Below are 9,680 nucleotides of genomic sequence, written 5' to 3'. Positions count from 1 at the left end.
ACGGAGCCTCTGGGCCAGTCACAATGGGGTGCTTCTGCCACTCATCCCCAGTTAGGCTCACTTTGGCCTCCAATATAGTTAGGTGTTGGGATCCCCCATCACTCCAGAAATACAGATGGGTATACAGCCCCCTGTATAGCTTGATGGTATTAGGGTACACTGTGCACCGGTGTCCATTAAAGCCTTACACTCCTGTGGGTCTGATGTGCCAGGCCATTGAATCCACACAGTCCAGTAAACCTGGTTGTCCCCTTCCTCCACCTGGCTGGAGGCAGGGCCCCTCTAGTCCTGGTTATAGTATTCATTACTCACTTCTTGTAAATAGTGTAAAGTAGCAGTAAAATTTTAAATAGGAGAATTTTCCTACTAATCTCTGCAATGAAAACATATGATCCCAAAATATTCAAATGTGGAAAAAAAGTTATAAAAATGCATAATAGTCCTATAAAAGTTGAAAGAAATCACTTTAGTATGGTAGTTTCATAAGAGGTTTTTGAGAAGCATGATTTCAAGGAACATGATCTCAAGGACTCATCGGTTTTGCTTTGGCATGTAGTAGGAGTTCAAAGTGGGCATCCCTGGCTTTCCCTGTAATACAGGCAAGATAACATGTTCCAAAAACATCTTGCCTTCAACCTTACCTTTTTAAGGAGAGAAAGTCTGTGCAGATTTGGACCACATGTAAAGACACTGAATTCATGGGTGAGGACATGAAAATTCTTGTCTCACATAAAGAACATCCCACTGCTACCAGCAGTAGATGCAGAGGCTGAAGAATGAAAATGGTGCCAAGCTCAGTGGAAGCCGAGAGCTTCATACACAGGCAAGAGTCCAACTTGCTCATGAGCCAACAGGTTCCACTTGGAAAAACTCTGTGGGACACTCTGCCTCCCACAGAGGAAGGACACCACCATCCACTGTTTTTGGCAAGGCAGTGATTCCCTGTTTCTGCACCAGGCTTCATCACTGGTAGCAAGTTACTACAATCCCCTTGCTACTGTGTCAAGCAGCTCTACCAAGCCAGAGGGTGCTGCGGCTTTGCTGGGATCAGCTGAGCAGCGCTGTCTTGCCCCTGTGCAAGGAAGTGGCTCCCACTGACGCCCTGGAGGCATTCAGAAAGCAGCTGTTAACCTAAAAATATATAAGCATGGCAAACTGCCACCCACTGCCCCACTTCAAAAGGCAACTATGTGCACAAATATAATTTTGACCATATTGCTTTAAATTACAATCCTTGGTGCTTTCCAGAGCTGCTAATTACACATTATTAACATATAAAATTCTGGCAACATTAGTAGCTGATTAAGGCTACTAAAACTGAGGAGACATAGAGACAGTGGACATGAATCATCAGTGATGCACAGATGCTCAGTCCCTCCGGAAAAGCTGAAAAGCCACAAAAATACAGGTGACTAATCACAAAGACGAGGGTATGAAATGTTACAGAGAACAAAAAATGCCAGTTAGGAGAAAAAATATACCTCAGGATGGTTTGAGAGGATAGAGAAGTGACAGGAGTATAAATAAGGCAAGTAAAAAGCTATTTCAAGCCAGAAAAGGTTTAACAGGATAACAGCCATCTGACTGCTTTAGGCCTGACTCCTCACCTTTAAAGTCAATGGCAGCTTGATCACCAAGTAGTCTGAGCAAGACACAGCCCCTCTGTTTTACCACTAGAATGCTTTGTTGAAAATCAGCAAAGCTAACTGTACTGAAGTTTCAAGCTCACCTACAGAGACAAGCAAAATCTTGCTGGCATGGCATAAAGCGCTTCTTTGCTTTCCCTGCTCCTGCTGAGTGACTCTAAACCAGGATAGAGAGGCAGGCTGTGGCTGCAAAGGTCTTCGGGAGCAAAGTTACCCCAGGTGGTAATGAGAGGAAGGCTGTGAAGCTTACTGTGGTGGCAGGATGATTTGGTACTAGATGCAGAGCTCAGTGGACCCATGGTGCACATTGCCAAAGCACACTAAGGATGCTAAATGGTTACATGGCTTCACCAGAAGGCTGAAGTTCATGAAAGAGAAATGTAATAAGAATTACTAAATACATTAAAGTTATATTTGTTTCAGAAAAATAGCTAGAATACTCAACAGAAGCATTTTATATGCTTGACTCGCTTGTAGTCTTTCCTAGGCATATGCTTATGGCCACTGTTGGGACAAAACTGGGCTAGATGGACCTTCAGTCTCACACAATTAAGGCCACTTGTGTTATCTTAATTCATATCTTACATGAAGTTTTAAAATAATCAGCAAAGTCAAGTGATATTGTCTACTTAGTATGCTGGTAAAAGAAAAAAAAAAACCAAGCCTCACACTTAGACAGCTTTGTTTTCAAAATCAGAGTCCTTGCAGTTTATCCTGAAACCAAAAGGTGCTGTGGTTGCTTTGCACCTCTTTAAAACCAGATTAATCAAAGGCAGGAGAACTCTCTTAATGTCTAAATTATGCAGAAATCCCAACAGCCATCCACTGCCCAAATGCTACAGTGAAGTAAGAGCAACTTAGTCTTTGAGATAGTGGACAAGCATTCAGGAAATCTGGATTTAACTCCTCATTATGACACAAATGCCTTATGTCCTTCTGGCATTCATGTGGGTTTTATGCCGGTTTACTCCAGTAGGAAAACTGTTGGTCCTTGTGAATTCTCTCCTCCTTAGAAATCCCACTTCCAGGGTAGCTTCTCCTCTCAACAGCAACTGCCAAGTTTACAAAGCTCAACTTGGCTACAGCAGTAGCTGTATCCCAACTGTGATGTGGAGGCCTTAAGTGTGTTGTATTCCTGGTGCTGGGAAACTAGATCACTGTAGTGATGTGATTACAGACGCTGCCATAATTAATTTGGCTCAGCATTTTGTTAAGCAGGTACACTGAGGCTTGTTTAAATAAACACTGTCACTGTTGGGAGAAACTATTTACTGCACACCAAAGTTAAAATTGGCAGTACTGCAGTTCAGCATAAATAATTATTTGTGCTTCAAGGAACATAACACAAGGGTGATGGCATTTGGTCAAAGCAAAACATTAAACAAAGTAGATTGCATTTACAATTAGCAATTATACAGACACTGTCTATCCATTACTACAACTGAGATTAGGAGAACATTATATCTAATGAAGTTTCAAAGACAGTAACTGTGAATAAAATTCCTCCCAGTAAGTTTCTCTAAAAGAGCAAGTTGGCTTTGTCACTGTTTGCTTTTAGTTTGCAACAAGAGAAAGAGCGAGCCTGTTACACATTTCAGACAAATCCTTATGGCTTATCACACCAAGAAGCAGAAAAACAAGGAACCCACCCAAATGTAGCTTGCACTGCTTTTTATATGAATTTTTTAAAATGCACTAATTATTGGACAGCACTTAAAGATAAGTCTCTTGGCATACTGTTTGAATTTGTTTCTCTTTGGCAACAATTTTTTAAGATATGATTATGATCTCTTCATTCTTATAAAAGGGGCAAGGTAATTGCTCTTAGAAATAATAATGGGGAACTCATAACTTAAATGCATTGAATCAGCACTCTGCTACTAACTGAGTTAATACTGTATGCCATTGGGAATGAGCTGTTAGCATCCTTCCTGAAAAGGGCAGTACAGTTCTCTAGGACAGATGACATTCATTCACTGATCTGATTAGGATTACAATGGAAAGCTCTTACTCAGCACAGCTCTCCTTGGAGAATGAGTGTGTGTGCATGTGTGAGTCTTTTTTAATATTATATAAACACACAAAAATAAGATCTTGTTTGCATAACACAGGACAGTCTAAACATGACAGTTTTCAATTAGCTAACCTTCTGATAAGATCTCTGCACAGGATTTTTAAAGAACTTATACAACTGACTCTACAAAGCAACCTGTTACTCCTCTCCTAAGGGCCAGATGTTTATTTCAGTAATCTCTTGTTGCAGGCTTCCAAAAACAAAGACTTTAATAAAAGGGAGGCAGATGTCAGCTACAGCTCTATTGTTTGAACAGTACATGACAAACTCAGGCTGATGCGATGTTTGCCATTCATTCAGCAACCATGACAGGCTACACAGACATCAACTCTCTAAGAACCAATATCCCTCACCTCTAAGACAGGGAGTCAAACTGCACAAGGGCTTCCCCCATCCAAGCACTGAAGACCTCAAACTGGCTGTTGTGGTTTAACCCCAGCCGGCAACTAAGTACCACACAAACAGCCCCAGCCGGCAACTAAGCACCACACAAACAGTCACTCACTCCCCCCCAGTGGGATGGGGGAGAAAATTGGAAGAGTAAAAGTGAGAAAACTCGTGGGTTGAGATAAAGACAGTTTAGTAGGTAAAACAAAAGCTGCATGCACAAGTAAAGCAAAACAAGGAATTCATTCACCGCTTCCCATCGGCAGGCAGGTGTTCAGCCATCTCCAGGAAAGCAGGGCTCCATCATGCGTAACGGTGACTTGGGAAGACAAAACGCCATCACTCCGAATGTCCCCCCCTTCCTCCTTCTTCCCCCAGCTTTATATGCTGAGCATGACGTCACATGGTATAGAATATCCCTTTGGTCAGTTGGGGTCAGCTGTCCCAGCCGTGTCCCCTCCCAACTTCTTGTGCTCCCCCAGCCTACTCGCTGGTGGGGTGGGGTGAGAAGCAGAAAAGGCCTTGACTCTGTGTAAGCACTGCTCAGCAGTAACGAAAACATCCCTGTGTTATCAACACTGTTTTCAGCACAAATCCAAAACATAGCCCCATACCAGCTACTGTGAAGAAAATTAACTCTATCCCAGCCAAAACCAGAACACTAGCATAGTGCTCACCTGGGGCAGGGGAATATTCGGGGGAGTTAGTGGCAGAATCAGTAAGTACTATGGATGATAACAGGTGCCACCTCCCCCTTTTGTGCACCTTCCAGCTCACCATATTATTCTACAAGTTGTTTAGATAAGAATTTTATCAAGCCAGACCATGACAGGAGTTTGAGAGAGGCAGGGACTGAAATGTCAGGGAGTTAACTGTGGCAGTCATCCTTTGACATGAAATTGACTGTGCTGCACAGAAGGTCTGCATGCACATGTTTTAACTTGGACACATTTTAAGGTAGCTCTAACTTTACAAGGGACATGACAACCACGTTGGGTTTTTTTCCTTTTAGAACATTTTACTCATTATCAATATTAGGTGACATCTCAGAGCACTATATGAAATATAGATTTCCCCCTTCCATTTGTTTATTTTAGGAATTGGACACTGGCACATCTTTCAACCTTTCCTTTGCTGTGGTTCCTTCAGAGAAGAACAGAAATGTGAATCTACTAAATGGGAATCTGCCACACTTATTGTAATGGCACTGCAATGTATTAACAGCATTTTTACTTATAAATGGGTTATAACTTTGCTATATCTTCAAAGTGTGTCTTAGAACATAATCATATTAGCACAATTACAAGTGAAACACTGGTGCACTAAATTTCTTATTTCATCCTGCATCCATATCCTGTGCAATACTATGTGCCCTCAAAGTACTACTGTCACCTAGCAAGCTTTCTTATCCTTTCCTCAGTATATTTGAATGGACCAGGCCCTTTATAAAAGACTTTAACCACAGTAGTCATGACGCCTTCAAGAATAAACCCCTTCTCCCCAAGAAAGTGGCACAATAGGAAGTTTCCATTCCATGCAAAGGAGAATTAGGATCCCAAACAAAATTGTTAGTAGCTTATGTCACACTTACTGATTATCCATAAGTTCTGCAGAACATCAATGTAATAAATACAAAAATCTAAAAGAAAAATATTTGTGGTATTTTCTACTATCTCCTGTAAAGGTGACAATTCTAATTTTATACTGGTCACCTTTAAATGTTTTAAAATACATAAACACCCTATATCATTATATTTAGGAAATAGAGTGAAAACAGAGTAAGTTATATCCAGAGATGTATGAAATCTTTGACAGCTATCATCTTTATGTGGTGGGATGGTTTACAAGAAAATACCTGCTACTTCACCTTGAAACAGCTATTCATGAAGTTTAGAAAGTAGAGAGGAAAGAGTCCAAATAAAAACTGCGGTGCTCAACAGCAATGTAGTCTCTCCACTACAGGGTAAACAGCAGCACTAAGCCATTACTGATACCAGTTCTAACTGCTCCGGGGAAGATAAAATCCTTGGATTATTTTATTTTTACTGAGTTGTGGAGTTTCTATTTTTTAAGCTCTAACACTGGGCAGGCTGACTACTCTACACCTTGCCTCTGGTACCACACTTCCCTTTATTAAGTACATATCACACAGAACTAAAGCTCTTTGCCTCAGGACACAGAAAAGCAGTGGAGAAGTGGGCAGCAAAAGCATAGGCATAGCCTGTAAGTTACAACCATACAGACCTTGTGGATGGTCTGAACAGTACCTTGCCAACATCTCACATCAGTGGCAGCTTTCTGCATATAAAACTACCAGTGTTTCAAAGTGCTAACTTGCAGCTTTGTAAGTTTAAAATTAGACTGCAGTTTCACTGGGAAGCGGAGATTTCCAATCTTCTGAAAGATCCAGGAGGCATTTCTAGTCTAAGAAGCATTGTGTATTCAATTGTGGAGTTGTTCAGAGTAAGTTATATCCAGAGATGTATCAAAATCTTTGACAGCTATCATCTTTAGAAGCCACATGCCCAAAATTTAGGCATTTCAGTGCTTGGCATCGTGCTATAGTCCCTTTGTGAATCTGGCCCTAATGCACCAATCTGCAGTGATCTCTCCCTCTGTCAAGCAGAAGAGGGAGGTGTGAGACACAGGCCTAATTTCAGACATCACTTCGCCAGCATTTCTTGCTTGCTGCTTTAAGAGCTTTCCATGTCCAGTGTTCTGGCTACTGCAGATCCTGTTTGGATACAGGTACCTATGGCTCCTCACCTACCATGTGAAGAAGCTAGAGCCCTAGCTGGGGGCTGCAAATTCCACTTCGGAAGCCACATGCCCAAAATTTAGGCATTTCAGTGCTTGGCATCATGCTATAGTCCCTTTGTGAATTTGGCCCTAATGCACCAATCTGCAGTGATCTCTCCCTCTGTCTGGACTTTCCATGGTCTGTGCAAAAATGGTAACATTAAGTAATAAGTAAGTGAGGATAAGTAACTATTTGTTCATTCTTTTAAATAGTGTTTTTAACCTGCAGGATACTGAATAGTTAGTACTATGTTGGATCCTACCAGCAGTACTTTAGAAAAATCTGAATAACTCACAATGCAAAATCACTGATCTGGCTGTGCAAAATAAATTCATAATGGGAGGTAGAGCATTTAGAAATTTTTCTGTAACCTTGAAAGCAAAGGATTTAGTTAGCAAAAAATTAGAAAATGAACTACAGTCCTCATCTTCCTGTTTTTACTCACCCCACCCCCTGTGGTGCTGTTTTTTGGATCTGTGACTAAACCAGCCTTGATAACACACCAATGTTTCGGCTATTGCCAAGCAATGCTTGCACAGCGTCAAGGCCTTCTCTGTTTCTCACTCTGCTTCCCCCTGCTGCCCCCAGCAAGTAGGCTGGGAGTGGGCAAGAGGTTGGGAGGAGACACGGCTGGGACAGCTGACCCCAATCGGCCGAAGGGATATTCCATACCATATAACATCATGCTCATAAAAAACTGGGAAGCGTTTGTCTTCCAAGGTAGCCATTGCTCAGAGGCTGGCTGGGCATCGGTCTGCTTTTGGGAGATGGTGAGTGATTGCATTTGCATCATTTGGGGTTTTTTCCCTTTCATTCACTTACTTACTAAACTGTCTTTATCTCAACTCATGAGTTCTCTTGCTTTTGCTCTTCCTATTTTCTCCACCATCCTGCTAGGGGAATGGGGGGGGAGCAAGCAGCTGTGTGGTTGCCGGCTGGGATCAACCCACAACAGTCCTTTTTGGCTCCTCAAAAAGGTTCGAGATAATGACAAATTTGATCAGTGTGCTAGACTGAATTTACAGCTGTTACACCTGCTTAGCCGTTACTTGGCAGGCTGTTACTTTGTGTTGCTGGTCACGGTGTTGACTTGCTTATTCTTATACTGATTTGTTTTTTCCCTCAGTTGCTCTGTTGCTTGCTCCCTTTCTTCCTATACATCAAACTCGAGAGCTTGTTATTGGCTGTTTTCAGCTTTTGCTGTTTGCTGCATTGTTTATCACTTTCTTTTGCTTTGCCTGGGAGAGCCATGATAAAAGCATTGGCCTTGAGCCTAATCTGGTATTTGGCCCTTGCGCTGCTGCCATCCCAATACTCCAGGAACCATCTCGTGGAGACAATTAGCAATTACATCTTTCTCCTCTTCTCCTCCAGGAGCTACTTTGTGGAGGAAATGAAGAATGGCATCTTCTTCTTCTCCAGGACAGAGGTTTCCACCGTTGTTGCAATGGCCCTTCAGTTTCTTGAACACCCCTACGTAACCAGGAGGGTGTATGGGTGAGTGCAGTGAAGCTGATTTTGGCTTTTTGTAAGGTTAACCAACCAGTTGGGAATTGTGCCCTGAGGCAACCAATTCCCAGTGGCAAGGTGTGTGGGAGAATTTGGGCAGGTGCCTAGAGCAGTTTTCGCCTCCGATGGTCTGGGACTTCACTCCTGAACAGACATGGAATCCTGTTGAATTGGCAGACCACTTGAAGGAAGCATGCCTTGCATGTACCATAAAGACACAACTTCCAGCACTGTGTTGGGGCCTGGGGTAGGCCTATGTCTATGCTCAAAGGAGCAAGAGGATCTCTGGATCCGAGGACACACAAATGGATACTGTGAGGGTCTTTGGATCTGAGGACATACAAACAGACACGGTGGCTAAATCAGAAACCCAACTACAACAGTTGTTCCTGCAGTCAAGAAGAAACAAAGGAAGCATAGGTCAACCTGGTTAGTAAAGAAGAAAGCAGCTTTTCCTGAGGGGGAGCAGGAGGAAGAGATCAGGGACTGGCCAGAAGGCAGACATTTCAAAGCATCGCCCAAGGAGGTGACTCATGCCAAAGAGGCCCCACTGTATAATAAACTACAAGAAAATGAAAAACAATATGCTCTATTTACTGATGAGTCCTGTCATATTGTGGGAAAACATCGGAAGTGGAAAGCTGCTGTGTGGAGTCCCACAAGACAAGTCACAGAAACTGTCACAGGCAAAGGCGAATTGAGTCAGTTTGCAGAAGTGAAAGCCATCCAGCTGGCCCCAGACATTGCCAAAAGAGAAAAGTGGCCAGTACACTATCTCTACACTGACTCATGGATGACAGCAAATGCCCTGTGGGGGTGGCTACAGCAACAGAAGCTGACTAACTGGCAGCACAGAGGTAAGCCCATCTGGACTGCTGCATTGTGGCAAGACTTTGCTGCCCAGGTAGAGAACCTTGTTGTAAAAATACGTTACATAGATACTCACATGCCCAAGAGTGGTGCCACCAAAGAACATGGAAACAAGGAGCAGGTAGACCAGGCTGCCAGAACTGAAATGGCTAAGGTGGACCTGGACTGGGAACATAAGGGTGAGCTATTCAAAGCTCAGTGGGCCCATGACACCTCAGGACACCTAGGAAGAGATGCAATGTATAGATGGGCTCGTGATCGAGGGGTGGACCTGACCATTGAAGCCATTGAACAGGTTATCCATGAATGCGAAACAAGGGCCATGGTCAAACAACTCAAGTGGGTAAAGCCTCTCTGCTGTGGAGAACAGTGTCTGGGAAAGACAGTGTGGGTT

This window comes from Aptenodytes forsteri, unplaced genomic scaffold (genome assembly GCF_000699145.1).
Source record: "Aptenodytes forsteri isolate BGI_AS27 unplaced genomic scaffold, ASM69914v1 Scaffold288, whole genome shotgun sequence".
In the NCBI taxonomy this organism is placed as follows: Eukaryota; Metazoa; Chordata; class Aves; order Sphenisciformes; family Spheniscidae; genus Aptenodytes; species Aptenodytes forsteri.
Note: the sequence above shows the minus strand (reverse complement) of the source record.